Source organism: Humulus lupulus, chromosome X, assembly GCF_963169125.1.
Source record: "Humulus lupulus chromosome X, drHumLupu1.1, whole genome shotgun sequence".
Classification (NCBI taxonomy): domain Eukaryota; kingdom Viridiplantae; phylum Streptophyta; class Magnoliopsida; order Rosales; family Cannabaceae; genus Humulus; species Humulus lupulus.
In genome coordinates, this window is record NC_084802.1 from 262,479,800 (window position 1) to 262,497,553 (window position 17,754).

Consider the following 17,754-nt stretch of genomic DNA (forward strand, 5'->3'; position numbering starts at 1 on the left):
TAGTGCTAGAAATTTGATTGTCATTACCAAGGGACTAGCCTCAGCCTCTGACTGGGTCAGTGTGCACAATTAGGCTAGCGTCAAACTATCGCCTTTCTTCTGCTCCTCTCTCTTCAGTTGTGTGCAGTCCCTCTAAAAATGTCCCACTACCCCGCAAAGGAAGCATGCCTTAGCACGACATTCTCCCACATCGCGTCTCCTACACCTAGTGCATACTGGATAACTCCTCCAAGCCTCATTGCCGCCCTGAGTACCTTGACCCCTCCTATCAAAACCAAGAGTAGTAGAAGTGTCAAGGGTATTTATTTTTTGGTCACTAGGGCCTCCGCCCCTACCAGACCTAGTAAATGGAGGTACCATCCTCCTGGAATCACGTCTCGTGGCACTCTCGCGCCAAATCCTATCCTCTGCACCCTCAGCAGTAAGGGCCTTCTCAACTACCTGATCATATGTGGTAACCCCAGGCACTGAGGTGATCCTAACATCCCGTGCTATCATGGGGTTTAATCCCCGACCAAACTTGTCTTTGCAGATAGTATCCGTTTTCCCCAAGTCAGAAGCAAACTTGGCAAACCTGTCGAACATCAGAGCATACTCAGTCATAGTCATGTTGCCGTGAACCAGTTTGGTGAACTCATCTACCTTCGTAGTTCGAATTGCATTGTTGTAATATTTCTCATTGAACAAATCCCGAAACTCACCCCAACTCAATGCAGTGATGTTATGAGTCTGAGATACAACCTCCCACAAGATACGAGCATCTTCCTGAAACATGTACGTGGTGCAGGCCATCCTATCATTACCTACCACCCTCATAAAGTCCAGGATGGAGGTACTTAAGCTCATCCACCACTCATCCTTGAGTGGATCTGGTCCTCCCTTAAGGTTGGAGGATGTTGCTTCCTGAATCATTCATATAACGGTTCCCACTTGTTCGATACTTCTGGTTGCTGCTGTACAAGTTGTACTAGGGCAGCAAGTGGTACTACTGGCGCAATGTTCCCTGTTGGAACCTGTTACTGTCTCAACTGACGATTATCTTCTTCCTGTCTCTGCAGTATGGGTTGCATTTCAACAAACATCTGCTGCCAATTCTCAAGAGTTGGTAGAGGCTCTTAACCCTGGTTAAACTCTCTAGCCAAAATTTCAGAGCCAACTAGTCTGTTTGATCGCCTTGGAGGCATAACTCTCCAAGTATAATTGCAATCAATGACTCGGCTCATCAGGCAATGATAAAAAATTCCATAACTACCCCATGGTTAACAACCGAGCAAACAAGCAACACTCGCAATCATCATCAACACTAACAAGGATACATTCTCATATTCACTTAGCAGTAAAGGGATAGGCCCTATGAGTATAGCTCATGCCTCCTAATCAAGCATGCAGATAAGGCATATATATTTCATTTAAACAATTAAGCCCATAATCATATCATTAGTTACCAAACCCTAAGTCGAGCTTATCCTTAGAAGCGAATGTACATACCTAGCCAATCTTCAGGAACTAATAAACCTTGGCAGCTCTGATACCAAGTTATAATGCCCTCACTATTCAATATCGTTATATCGTGTGTTAACAATAGTGCTTAACTCGTTAAGCGAGTCATTTGGACTTAAAAGTATGATTAAGGTTACACGATAATTTAGTATTAAAAGATTTGGTCCAAAATTTGAACTTTTCATTAAAAGGTTTGAATAATTACAAGGGATCCCAAGAGTTTCTAAATAAAATACAAGTTTATCACAAATTACAAGCTTAGCTGACTTAAGCGGCAAATTTTCAACTAAAGACTCCTGTTCCCCAAAATGTCTCGATCGTGGCGGCCGAGCAGGCTAAGTATGTACACGCCTCCCTTACAGCTCTCCAACTCATGGCTGGTCTAGCTTTCCTTTGCCCTTACCCGCACCACAAAGCACCCATGATCTGAGGCGCAACAAGAAAAGCCAAACAATCATATAAATAATCAGATAACTTTAACATGTACTGCATACTCTATAACCACAACCGATTCACATAGATTTTCCAAACAATATGCTTTCCAAACAATATACGACTCATGCCGAGTAGATGGATGCCACATCTTTTCAATGGCCTCACCACTATGGCAGATATCACATCTGTGTTATGGCCCCGCCACTACGGCATACACTACACATGTAATATCGTTAACGACCTTCCGACTGAGCAATCACTAAAAACAAATATATCAACATAAATTCAAACACAACAAACATTCAACTATAAACGATTTCATGACATGGTCATTTCCGTGCCCTATAATTGGGGTGCAAGCTCTACACTAGGTGCAAGGGAGGATTTTCTTACCTCAAGTCCTCTACGATAAGGTAAGGCGACAACAAGCACGAGCCTCTCCTTCCTGAGCCTTCCGGTACCCCTAGTCATAATACAATAACGGATAGTCATCAAGAGCTTAACCAATTTGAAAGCTTCAAGGTTGATTCCTAGCCTCAAGGACCTCGAATTTTACTAAACCAGGTAGTAGAATCCATCTCGAGCCTTTAGGTTTGAGTTCCCGTACTCAAAAACCATATCTGGTCAATTTTCCCCATTAGAGTCGCGGCACCCCTCACTAAGGGCCGTGGAGCTCAACAAGTCAGAGAGTCCCCAAGCTATCTCTCTAGACACACGCGTTACGGCGCTGCAGTGCCATCGTGATTCAAGGAACTGACCTGGCCTCTAAGTTCATGCGGGCCATGGCAGACCAAGAACATCACTGTAGTGCAACCCTGCGAACTCATAATTTCCAACATTTTTTCAAATTTCTAAACTCCCCAAAAATCGTCCCAAAATACGATTTTAATACAATTAGGCGACAAAAGTTGTCTCAGCAGCTCATAATCAACAAAACCTATCCCATAAACTTAACAAAATATCACCCAAATTCAAAATCCAAGCTAAAGTTAAAACTCAGCTAAAACTTAAACGAATTAAAGAATTCATCACAACAGAGGAGGATTCTTACCTCAATTAACTATCTACGATCTCAAGCTACCTTTAACCCAATCCTAGCTCCAATTCACAGCTTCAATCTCCCAAGCTATCACCTCAAAAATCCAAAGAACTCCAAACTATTCCAAGGGGAAAAGAGAATCAAGAGAAAGAAAGAGAGCTGGGAGAATGGACTAAGTGTGTTGTTCTATTTCTGTTTCCTATTACTGGAGTAATCTAGTGACTAAGTCACCCCCTGACCCAAAAAGACTAAAATACCTCTTGATCAAACCTTACTCCTCTAATTCCCCCAAGGGCAATATTTTCTTTTGCCACAATTTTCTCGCTAAACCTCAAATTTCACTTAAGATTCCCAATTAATCCCACTAGTCTTCCAAACACTAGTATTTTCCCACAATTGTAACTCACTCTAATATCCCTGGTAATTCGCCAAATTACTAAAATACCCTAGGCTCACCCTAAGCCGAGTATAACTCCCCGTTGTGACTTTTTTGCCAAATTGCTCACTAGGATCGCCTTGTGTCACACATCTAAAATATATCTACATAATAATGTGATCCCACTCACAAAGCACATATAATTTACAATGGGAAATTTCATATTATATGCATGATAACTTAATAAATTTTTTTAATATGCCAACATAAGTTACTATCCCAAATATATGAAAATTTCAAATTTTTAGCAAAAATACCCCTAACATTCAAACACCAATTTTCTCTCTCAATCTGAACTCTCTCTCTAACATTTCTCACTCTTTCTCTCATTCTAATCTTGTAGATCTCGAAAAATACTAAAATAAAAAAAAATCATCTAAAACATACATTTGAGTGAAAAAAATATGAACCTCCAAAGTTTTAGTCAAATTTCAGTGCAGAGCATCGAAATTGCATCGAAAAAGCATCGTTTTGGCCAAAAAACAAGTTTTCATGATTGAATCGCAACATCATCGAAACACCATCGATTTTGCATCGAAGCAGCATCGATTTGCATCGAAAAAGCATCGTTTTGGCCAAAAAAATAAGTTTTCATGATTGCATCGCAAGAGCATCGAAACACCATCGATTTTGCATCGAAATTGCATTGAAAAACCATCAAAATTGCATCAAAACGATGCATTTTCGATGCAAAATTGATGCAATTTCGATGCTATTGTGATGCAATCATGAAACTTGATTTTTAGCAAAAACGATGCTTTTTTCAATGCAAAATTGATGCAATTTCGATGCAAAATCAATGGTGTTTTGATGCAAAATCGTTGGTATTTCGATGCTCTTGCGATGCAATCATGAAAACTTGTTTTTTTGGCCAAAATGATGTTTTCCGATGCAAAATCGATGTGTTTCGATGCTATTGCGATACAATCATGAAAACTTGTTTTTGGCCAAAACGATGCTTTTTCGATGCCATTTCGATGCAAAAATCGATGATGTTTCGATGCTCTTGCGATGCAATCATGAAAACTTGTTTTTTGGCCAAAATGATATTTTTTCGATGCAAAATCGATGTTGTTTCGATGCTGTTGCGATGCAATCATGAAAACTTGATTTTTGGCCAAAACGATGATTTTTCGATGCAATTTCGATGCTCTGCCGAAAACTTTGGAGGTTCATATTTTTTCACTCAAATGTCTATTTCAGATGATTTTTTTTTAAATTGTGGTATTTTTTCGAGATCTACAAGATTAGAATGAGAGAGAAAGTGAGAGAGTGAGAGATGTTAGAGAGAGAGAGAGTTCAGATTGAGAGAGAAAATGAGTGTTTGAATGCTAGAGGTATTTTTGTCTAAAAAATTGAAATTATCATATATTTGGGATAGTAATTTATGTTGGCATATTAAAAAATTTCACTAAGTTGTCATGCATATAACATGAAATTTCTTTTTATAATTATACACTCAATGAGTCAAAATTACGAAAATGCCATTTTTCACCAAAACGAGCCCACAATCACATTTTATGCACATAAGCATGCATAAATAATCATATTATCATACAACTCATATTTCTCATGATCACACATATATTTAATTAAATTCTGTTGGATATTTGAATGGAAAAACCAAATTTAGTTTTTGTCCCACATCTTTTGTGAATAAAAGTTTGTCTCAAGAATAGCCATTATATAGAGATTAGAGGCATTAGTTTTATTTATACCAAAACATATGTTGTTATATATATTTGTCTTCCATTGGAGATTAAGATATATATATTTTCAGTATTGTTTTTTCTTTTCTACTCTTTAGAGTTCTTAGATTTGTTCTAGTGTGATAGAATTCGGGCATATTTGGTTCGGCGAAGTAATTGAGTTACTTGTCGTTCACCGTTGTATCCTGGGAGATAGACGTCGAAACCTCGTAGAGGCGGCGAATCTGTTTTAAGGAAACTGTGTGTTACACAGGCCTCGACTTTTAATTTTGTTCTTTATAATTATTGTGTAAATTAATTATAATTGCTATTTATATTATAGTTATTTATATATTGTTATTTATAATTATAATATTGTTATATATATATTATAAGTTATTTATAATTATAATATTATATTGTTATATATATTATAAGTTATTTATAATTATAATATTATATTGTTATATATATATTATAAGTTATTTATATTGTATTATTTATAATTATAATATTTATGTATCTTTAATTTAGTAGATATAAATATTGTATTTATCATATTGCGTTTATTCAAGTATTATATAAGTTATGTTTTTTCTAACAATCTTAAAACAGACTATTGTTTAAATATAATATTTGAATATATTAGTGATATTTCTATATCTATATATTGAAAGATATTGTTATTGTGAAAAGTTCGTTTGAACTTAAATCTCACTAGAGAAGTTCTGGGAACTGAATATTTTCAAAGAAACTAGACTGCTGAGGCAGGGGCTAGACCCTTCTTCTAGTATTCTTTGGAAATTATCTAGTAGAGATATTTGAGGCTGGATAAATACTTAATAGAAATATTCTACGAGAGGCTAGACCACGAATGGTTGGGTTTTTTACCCTTCCAGGCTAACCTAAGAATTTTCTTTAAGTTTGATCTAATAAATCTATCAGCCATGGTGTCTGAGATAAACCTAGTCAATTCCAACCCAATGGAGTGGTGGATTGATACTGGTGCCACTCGGCATGTATGCTCAAACAAGAGTTTGTTCAAATCTTTTGAACAGGTAGATAATGGCGAGAAGATTTTCATGGGAAATTCTGCCACATCTAAAATTGCGGGTCAAGGAAGTGTGATCCTAAAAATGACTTCTGGAAAGGAGCTGACTCTGAACAACGTACTGTACGTACCAGAGATCCGGAAAAACCTAGTGTCTGGTTCACTGTTGAACAAACACGGATTCCGAATTGTATTTGAGTCAGACAAAGTTGTTCTGTCCAAAAGTGGAATGTTTGTGGGAAGTGGTTATGTAACTGATGGGTTGTTTAAACTCAGTGTAATGGTTGTTAAACCAATTATCAATAAAGTTAATAACTCTTCTACTTACTTGCTTGAGTCTTCCAATGTTTGGCATGGTAGACTAGGACATGTTAATTATGATACTCTACGGAGATTAATTAACTTGAATCACATACCAAAATTCCACATTGATTCAGAATCATAAGTGTGAAACCTGTGTTAAGGCAAAACTAACAAGGTCATCCTTCAAAACGATTGAAAGGAATAATGAACCCCTAAAATTAATACATAGCGATGCATGTGATTTTAAATTTGTTTAAACAAGGGGAGACAATAAGTATCTTATTACTTTTGTCGATAATAGCACTAATATTGCTATGTGTATTTGCTAAAAAGCAAAAGCGAGGGTATAGAGAAATTTGTTCTCCATAAGACCGAAGTTGAGAATCAACTTAAATTTATGTTAAAGAAACAGATAATGACTATGTCAATTTTTGTCTTTATGTAAATGACATGCTCATTGTTGGAAGCAGTGATAAGATGATCAAATCTATCAAGAGTATGTTGAACTAGAAATTTGACATGAAAGATTTAAAATCTATGAGTGGATATGTGTTCACACTCGGTGGTGCAGTTGTATCATGGAAATCTTCTAAACAAACGGTAATAGCTAGATCCACGATGGAATCTGAGTTTATTGCCTTAGACAAGTGTGGCGAAGAAGCTGAATGGCTTCGTCAATTTTTAGAAGATATTCCAAAATGGCCTAAACCAGTGCCAGCTATTGGCTTACATTGCGATAGTCAATCTGCAATTGGTAGGGCGCATAATAATATGTATAATGGTAAGTCTAGACATATACGTCGTAGACACAATACCATTAGACAACTATTCTCAACTGGAGTTATCTCTTTTGATTATGTGAAGTCAAAGGATAATATTGCGGATCCGCTAACCAAAGGGTTAAATAGAGAGTTGGTTGAAAAATCATCGAGGGGAATGGGTCTAAAGCCCATGAATGAATAAAGTCAATACAGTAGACACCCCACCTAGTTGACTGGAGATCCCAAGATCTAGGTTCAAAGGGACAACTAAAACTGTAAAGACTATGTTGGATCACTGTGGGGGTTATCCTCATTGTCCATTCCTATGATGAAACAGTGATAACCGTAAGGAAAATGTTAAGCTATGCTTTTAATGATTTCTTATGCGTCGAAATGTCGAGCAGAGTAATACGGTGTTACTCTTAATTAAGAAAATCACCTATGTGAGAGAGAAGATGGGCCGCTTCTATAGGGATTGAATAAGGGCTCAATTCCTAGAATATCTCTTGCAGAACCAGGGAAATGTTCAGGGCCAAAATGAACATAATCTTGAGAACCAATATATGTCAGGAAGATTCCTGTGTGTGGTATATCATCGTTTACACGAACGGCAGAACAGTTCAAAGACATCGCGTCTACTGATCAGCCAATAAAGTAAATATACTTATACAAGGGAAGGTTCAAAGGGTAACACCTACCTTTCCTATGCAGGCTTCTACCGTTGAACTCTATCACCTAGGTCCAAACCATCTGTTGGTTATTCTTGAGTCAGTTTTCCATTCATGTGGGGGATTGTTGGATATTTGAATGGAAAAACCAAATTTGGTTTTTGTCCCACATCTTTTGTGAATAAAAGTTTGTCTCAAGAATAGCCTATATATAGAGATTAGAGGCATTAGTTTTATTTACACCAAAACATATGTTGTTATATATATTTGTCTTCCATTGGAGATTAAGATATATATATTTTCAGTATTGTTTTTTCTTTTCTACTCTTTAGAGTTCTTAGATTTGTTCTAGTGTGATAGAGTTCAGGCATATTTGGTTCGGCGAAGTAATTGAGTTACTTGTTGTTCACCGTTGTATCCTGGGAGATAGACGTCGAAACCTCGTAGAGGCGGCGAATCTGTTTTAAGGAAACTGTGTGTTACACAGGCCTCGGCTTTTAATTTTGTTCTTTATAATTATTGTGTAAATTAATTATAATTGCTATTTATATTATAGTTATTTATATATTGTTATTTATAATTATAATATTGTTATATATATTATAAGTTATTTATAATTATAATATTATATTGTTATATATATTATAAGTTATTTATAATTATAATATTATATTGTTATATATATATTATAAGTTATTTATATTGTATTATTTATAATTATAATATTTATGTATCTTTAATTTAGTAGATATAAATATTGTATTTATCATATTGCGTTTATTCAAGTATTATATAAGTTATGTTTTTCCTACAAATTCACATATTAATCCATTTATGCCCTAATTGAGACACTAAGCCTTATTAACAAATTTGTGACGCTAGAGCAGTAGCATAGTCACTGCTTCAGTTTTGGTTAGATCTCTTTAATGCTTAATATTTTATTAACTAAAAATAACCAGCTGTTGTTGAAGCCGTGTGAGTGCCATGGCCATTTGTTCTATGGTTGTATTCAATATCTATGGTGAGCTGAGTCAAATCTTTTTGCATTTCAACTGTAAAACTTGTTGGTGTAAGGCTGTGAGGCCGTAATTTTGATAAATTTGATTATCTATAATATAAGGTTTATTTGGCTGTTGCATTTACATCGATGGAATAATACTTAAAAATATATATACACGTGCATATGTAATGTAATATAATCAAGCTGCTTCTACGTGGGTTGTTTTGGGACCATTTTTGCTTAACCTTTGGAAGAGCCAGTTGCTGCTCATTATTATGTTTATTTTATTTTTATTTGGGAATTTTAATTAAAAAGTTAAAGAGTTCTCATTTTGTGGATCTCTACAGTGCTATGAGGATGTAATTTGTGATTGCAAATAATACAATTTTGAAGATTTTCTATATTCGAAATATCATTGTCAAAATCTGTCATATATATATCTTGTGAAAATTAGATTGTGTGTCCAGTTTTATAGTGTGTTATTAGTTTTTACCCATGTTTCAACTTTTTTATATTTTTATCCAGTTTTTTAATCAGTTTCCCCATAATACCCTTTTATATTATAAATTGAGTACTCTCCATTTTTTTCCCACGTTTCCCTCTCACCTTCATTCTGTTTTCAAAGTTTTCGTTTACTATTCCTTTCTCTCTGCCGAGCTCGCCCGATCACCATCTTCAACATTCCTCTGTCTTGATTTTGTGGATCGTTTGAAGTTCTTCTCCAAGTACAGAGCCGATCTTCCTTTTTCAAGTGATTGTTGAAGCTTGCTTCTCTTGAGGTATGTAATTGAGGTTTGTTTGATTCTTTGCTCCCCATTTGTTTGATGAAAGTTTCATTGATTTTTGTATGAATAATTTATGTTCTTATATAGTGTTTTTATTGTTTGTTTTGATGAAAGTCATCATTGTCTGAGGCCGTTCCCCCTGTGCAATTGATTTTTGAAGCTTGCTTTTCTTGAGGTATGCAAATGAGTTTTGTTTAATTCTTTGCACTCCATTTGTTTAATGAAAGTTCCATTAAATTTTGTATGAATATTTTATGCTCTTATATAGTTTGAATCTAGTAGTGAGGTATGTAAAATAAGTTGTTTAATATATTGCACTCTATTTGTTTGATGAAATTCCTCATTAAACATCAAATGAAAAATTTCCCTTCTTATCTAGTGTTTTCATTGCTTGTGTTTATTTTGATGAAAATACTCGTTGATGTTCATTTTTTTTCTTTAAATTTGTCTCTTGGTTTTGTATTATGTATATTCATTTATGTGTATGGGAATGTATATGAGTCGTACTACTCATTGTGTCTTTGATGAAAAAGCAAAATACCAATAGATAAATTGATGTTTCTATCGTAAAAATTAGACGGAGTACCCATTGTTAGAGGACATCTTTAATTTTTAACTAGATTTTAAAATTCTTTCATTTATGCCCAATTGTGGCAATAAATGAGATGGAGTTGAACCAGAATTGGACAATGAAGGTTGCTATCAGGTAATAATGTGAAATTAAGGCACCATCTAATGGAGAGAGTAGATAGGCAGTTTAGGCTATTTAGTGGTGAGCAAGATTCCAGATTAGTACAATCATGAACTTCAACATTTCTAATATTGGGGAAGGAATCTAGAGGAAGCATTTTGAAAGAGCTATATATATATTCAACTGGAAGCTTTCGGAGGGATTTACAATCACAGAGCGGTAGAAAGTCTAGATTGTTGCAGTACCTGAGATACAGGTTTTCCAAATTGATAGGAACACACCTTTCAACAAAATTTTGCAAAGTTCTACATGATTTGAATCCTGCAGTCTTCCCACACTGGTCAATTCTTACACTAGTGACAGTTGGCATCACTGGGAGTGAGGAAGCAAGCTCTGAACAGTGAAAAATATGAAGCTATGTTAGAGATGGTAGGAGGTGAGGTAACTCTCCATTGAGTCTCCGAAAACTGCCTATAGTAAGTGATGTTAGATTTGGGAAAACTTCAACATTTGCTTTTGGCATGGACCATTCCTTCCATTTTGACATTTATTGCCAATTATAGTAATAAATTAAATAAAACTGGTCAGCTTCTTCTTCAAATCTGAAACATTTGTTTCCCATAGAGTAGTTAGCATCTTTAGATAAACAAGACCAGTATATCGTCAACTTAAAGACAATGTAGGTAATGCACCCCAAAAATTGCTCAAACTCATGGCCTTTGTACTACTAAGATGATACTAAGAGTTATACATTCTTAGTTTTGAAAGTAAAATTCTCTGGAAAAGTTCCAGGAAATGCACACCAGATACCATCTGTACAATCTAACTCAAGTGGCTTTCCAATCTTTTCAACCAATATGCGAGCATTCTGAATAATTTTCTCCCTAGTTTATGTAACCACTCCAGCCATTTCCATATAGTACCATATTGCACTTCTATAAGACCAAGAAAATCACTAGCAAAAAGTATATATATTGTGTAGTTGGGAAACAAAGAAAATCGCTAAAACTCACTTACTCATGACATATCCATAAAAGGAATTAAGAATTCCCTTTCGAGTGAGTTGTAAAGAATGACATATCCGATGCAGCTGGGTTTAGAAATTGATTTAAAGTGAAGAGTTTTTTTTTTACACTAAACTCCTAAGTAGTGTTTTTAAGGGTAGAATGAGAAATGTGACTAATAACCCGCGTAATATTGAACTAAATAGAATTAGTAGGTAAGTTTGCTTAACTATCCTACAAGTAGGTATTTTTCAAGTTATATTAAAAAATTTGTTTCTGAAATTTTTTAAGGACCCTATTACCTTACCTGTAGAGATTCTGTAAATAGATTTATGTAGGCAAGGCCTAGTTGAGTAAAGTTGAATGTATAAACATTTTAAATGTTTGTTAGTATTTCAATAAGGCATAGTCTGAGGGGGAAAAAAAGCGAGCATTCTCTACAAAATCGTAAGGATGAATACCAATTTTTAAAAGAAAAAATTTTGCAAATCGAAATGAAGAGAAACAAAATGAATGTCAAGTAGAAAATCACACCAGATTTGAGTGTAAAGGATTTGAAAGGCATGATAGAAGGTCTGATATCGCATCAGTATGGTCAGATACATGGTGGGATGAGATTTTGGACCATAAAAGTATTGCCTTTTGCCAGTTCCTTTCAACAACAGATGCATACTACTTGCCCCGTACGAGAGTGTTGCCTTCACATTTACTAAAGTTACTTTTCTTGTGACCTGTCTCTATAAACTTCAAACTACAATCCCTCTGGTAGCAGGCTAGCTAAAAATAAGCATATGCAGCCTTTTGTTTGTCTAATTCTCCTAGTGATTCATACACAGACATGCCCCCCTAATGGCATCATTAGCTGAAATCTCATGCTTTTGCACTTCTTTTCTTGTTCTTCTTTGGTTTACCATTAAAACCAAAGAAGGAATATGCTGCAGTCCTCATTTCTTGCTCCACTGCATCTCTTGCATCCTTGCCATTAAGTAATCGTCAGAATTCACTGCAGCCCAGAAAACCAGATCATCACACATTATCATCAAAATCCATTATAATGCTCTTAAATTACTGAGATCGTGCATATTCCTTATATTAGTAAAAGTAGTCATCAAGATAGTGTAGTTAAGTTCACAACGAGAGCTATCAATACTGCCACTCCTAGTAGTGAAAATTTGCACTATCAATCCAATTAAGTATCAATATCTTTGTTCATTTGCATTTAGACATTAATGATTTTACCATAATGAAAACTAGGAGCTTAAACCCTACTTTGCCTGATTCAACAAGGCACTTCTAATTTGCATAGGTACCTAATTTTGGTTAAAAAATTAAATATCATAATATTTTGCTCAATATCTTCCAATGTAATTTATTGTTTTAGTTGCAGATTATAACTAAACTAACTTATTTAAATTAGATTGAGTAAAAGGGAAAGGGAAAAATGAAACTAATATACTATAATGTAATATTTTGTTGTTCTGTTATCTAAAAAAGATGACATAATTAAAGTCACAAACTACAAACATTTTATAATTATGATAGTGGCGAAACATGCAAAAAGTTGAAACCCAAGTCATATACTCATATATGTGTGTATATATTATATTCATATAGTTTCCTTACCAAACATTTGTAGTGAGAATATTAAGTACTAACTAGCAAACCATGAGAAAAAAAGTGGAAAGTGAGATGGATTATTCTTCTTTATGCCATCATAGATTATAGATAGCATAGACAAAATCCAATCTGGAATATAGTTATAATAAGTCAAAACTAGAAAACAAGGGAGAACATTCATCAAATCTGAAAATGACATGGACGTATAAGCACAAAACATAAATAAGCAAAATATGAAAGAAGTCAAAGCATATAACGTCAAGACAAGGCTTTCTATTTTTAATTTTTTATTATTAATTTTGTCGTTGAGCCAATATGTTGAGATCTTTCATTTCAAGTCTGTCTCTCCCAAGTTCATTGTATACCCACCCTATATTTTTAACAACCAGTTGCAGTTTCTCCCAAACTAGATGAAAATTTCAGTCACTGCATTTTTGGCTTCTTTATAACAGCTTAAAGCAGCTGACTAATGGTATTAAACATCTCCAACTATAGGACCTCGGAGGTACTTAAATATGACCATTCCTTTAGGTGTTTCAGTCGAAGGAGTTTCTGATTGAGAAGTCACAGATGGTCCCATGTCATGCATTTTCAAAGCATCATTAGATCTTTTAGAATTGGTAGTTGCCACTCCTTTTACCACAAATTTATTTGTATTAGAAACACCTGTTAACTTGCAGCATCTCTATTGTGGTGCAATTGTCCACCATCAGCAGTTTGTCTGTTTTCCAATTTGCAACTAGTATTGTCATCTTTATGATCTGCCAAAAGTAAATAAACGTTATTCTTTGCATAAGATATTTTGTTATGTGATAGATTTTTCTTAGGTAAGAATAATTCTATCTTAGTTTCCAAATCCAATAATGAAATTTCTCAAGAACAACTTTATTAATAACAATGAAAGATTTACAAATGAGCATTAGAGTGGCTCAAACTCTCCTAGCACAGCCTTTCAAGAGGGCTGATCTACCCACCAAAGCTTAAATTATAAATCAAGTATCTTTAAACCCTTAGTTTTGAAATTTTAACCACTAAGCTTTAAATTTAAACCACAAGGCTTAAAATTTAAAACAATTGCCTTAAAATTTAAACTGCATGCCTTAAATAACTTAAAATATGAACCACTAAACTTAAATGGCATCAAAATTTAATCCACAAGGTTTAAGTTTTAATCATTTAGGCTTAAACCATAATCATAATCTCTTTAATCTATATAATGTAATGTGTAAGTCTAATCCAAAATCTTTATAGTTTTAAACCAAATGGCATCAAATTTTGAACCACATTTTATAAATTTGAACCATAAGGCTTAAATAGCATCAAATTTAAACTACAATTTATAAATTTTTATCCATTTAGGCTTAAATTATAAATGAAGTATATTTAAACCCCTAGTTTTGAAATTTTAACCACTAAGCTTTAAATTTAAACCACATGGCTTAAAATTTAAACCACTTGCCTTAAAATTTAAATCGCAAGCCTTAAATGGCTTAAAATATGAACCTCTAAACTTAAATGGCATCAAAATTTAATCCCCAAGGTTTAAGTTTTAATCCTTTAGGCTTAAATCCTTTAAAATTTAAACCATGCATCTTTAAAATCTAAACCACAAACCTTTAAAATGTAAACCACAACCCTTTAAAATTTAAGCCTCAATCATTTAAAATCTAAACCACGATGCTTAAAATGTCAACTACAAGGCATAAAATGTAAAACACGTCTCTTTAAAATGTAAATTACAATCCTTATAATGTAAACTACAACCTTTTAAAATATAATCCAGAAGCCTTAAAATGTAAACCCCAACCTTAAAATAAAAACCACTAGACTTAAAGTGTACCCCACCAGCCTTAACATGTAAACTACAAGCCATTAAGATTTATGATTTTCTCTTCAAATCACTATTAAGGCAGCAAAAGTTGCAAAATTGTCATCAATTTTATTGATAAGCGCCCTTATAGTGGATTTTTGGCTTGGACTCTTGTATAGTTTAGTTAGTTATGAGCAGTAGTCTACACTGTTTGTAAATTTTATATTAGAAACATTGATAGATATTTGGTGTTTGTGAGACTCATCATTTCTGTAATAGAAGCAAGACTACTTGTAACTCTCTTTGTTGTACTTCCTTATTCTCCAAGATGATTTTGAGGTTGTTCTAGGGTCAAGAATTTGGTTTGAATCAAGTGAAGCTTTTGCCCTTTTAGTATGTGTTTGTTCTTTTGTTTGTTGGTTCTTCACAGCTAGTATCATTCAAGCTTTCAATCTTGCTTTGCTCCTTATAAACTCAATCCCAAAAACTTAAAAGTGCATATTAATGTTTTCTTGATGTATTTTTAAACGTTTTGTCTAATTATATGTGTGTTGATCTAAAATATTGGTTTATGTTATAAAACTATTTATTTTATCAAAATCATTTTATATTGTGTGAGCATTGTTAAGTTATCCCCCTAAGGTTAATTTCTACTTTAATTTATCTGCTATGTTTGCGTATAGAGTTTTATTTATTTTAATGTAGAAGAGTTTCGTGTTATGTGAAGCAGAGAACGACCCTTTGGATTTTGGTGTTAGTAACCGATGTTCCTATTTATATTATAAGTATGCAATGTCTTGCTGAAGCAAACATAGACATGAAGTTTTGTTTATTTTGAAATTGTGTGTGATAGGAAATAGTAAAATGAAATTAGTCATGATTTCCTTATGGGAATATCTCAGGCCATTTTTTCATCTACAATATCAGAGTTTTAATAACTTAATTAATAGATAGTGTTAGATTTTGGAGTTATTTTTTTCTTTTGGAATATTATTTATTAGTCTATTTTGGTTTCTATTTGCTATGTTATGTCTTTGAAAATGGAATAGTTCTGTGGTAGAAAATAGGGGTAATGATTCTACTAATTTTTAAGAAGATAAGAGCAGTATTATTATGTGGCTATATTAATAACATGATATCTAAGGTCATGTATTTGATTGTCTAAATTAGGAAATGATATAATTCTTTTAGCATTTGACATCATAAATATTGTTTTTGTTGACAAAACAAGGAAATTATAATGGTTATATATGCATAAGATGACAGGTCATGTCCCTTTTGCTCATGAGTATATTATTTTAGCATACGATATGTTCTTGATAAAAGTAATCCATTTGAAAAAGGTTTATACTCCAAAAAATAGTGTAGATAAGCATAATATAGGATTCCAAACTAGTATGGAAGAGAGTAGCTATAGCCTATTTCTGTAGCCATACATATAATCCAAGTGTTTTTAAACCTTAATGTGTTAAATTTAAACTACTAAGTTTTAAATTTTTCCATAGAAAGAGTAACATGGCTAATGCAAGAGATTGGTATATCATTATTTCTTTGCTATACATATGTATATTTGTATATATATTGTTGACGCGGTTCTTCGCCAACAGGAAATTTAGAAAATAAGAGAAAGGGATTAGTGCTAAAGGTGAACCGAAACAGATATATGATCTTAGGAAAAAGAAATGGCTACTCGAGACACGTTTTTTAAGTGGTTCGAAGGTTAAAATCCTTCTACTCCACTAGTCAATATTATTGCTATATTCAGGGGATACAATTATAGGGTGTTTGTTACAAGAGAGAATCCAACCCTTATCAACTCCCAAGGTCTCCATATTTATAGGAGAAGGCACCTGAGAGTTGGTAAGAAGGCCATTCCGTGACCTTCTTACCCATCATGTCGACTCTGTGACATTCATGATTAATTCCTAAACCTGACAGATAAGTGTGGTCAAATCCATAGGTAAGGGGATAATGGGCCGCACGGCCCAACCTAGTTGAGGATGTCTGAATACGCACGTTCCTGCTGCGTGTCCGAGAAGTCAGGGATATATCAGACACGTGATGTCTGATATATGCACGTTTACCTTGCGTGGCTGACTTTATAAAGGGTCACAGCCTTCAACCCCAGCTCGTACTGCGGGCTGGATGCTTGACCTGACCTTTGGTCGTCGTAGCCTGGACTCTGTCTTTAAGTTATCAGAGGTGAACCCCTAACCATCCTCGAGCTAAGGAGGTATGACCTTACGACGCAGCTCCGGTTGCGAGGGATGTCCATGAGATAATCAAGGTTAGGCTGCAGCTCAGCTTGCTAATCAGCCCGTGGGAAAATCAGGGCGTACATCTGCCCCCCAAGCCCCTGCTCGTGGCACACGACGTCGGATAAGGCCACAGTAGGGGCTTTTAGGCTTCCCCACGAACTCTTCGCCTTCTGCTCTTCACGCAGGCATTTGACACATGGAACATCGTGGTTGGCGACGGTACGTCTTCCGAGAACCGCATTTAATGGCCTATCCTACGCCCAGCCGTTGTTTCATATTTCGAGTGGAGGGCCTTGGATCCCACATCAGGGCCATCCAACGGCCCTTCTAACGTGGCCCTTTGCGTATATATAAAAGGGGTGGCCACCCTATGCATGGGCCACCCTTTTACTCGAAATTTCTCAGAAACTCTCTCCTTCTTCTCTCTTCATCTCAGAAGAAAAACCCTCTTCTCTGTGGCCGCCATTTTCTGCATCCAAGAAGCTCAGGCGTGAGGAATCCTCCAAAGCTTTGGACAAGTATTCTGGCGAAGCCCCCACCTAGGCGACACCTTCATCCATCTTCCAATCAAATATCCTGTAAGTTCCCTGACCATGCGTGTTTTGAAAATATTTTTCACTGTAGCTTAGGTAAATATTTACTATAGTCACATGCATGAGTTTACTGGTTTTCGTGGAAATGAAGGGTGAAAGCCTTTTAGGTTAGGGT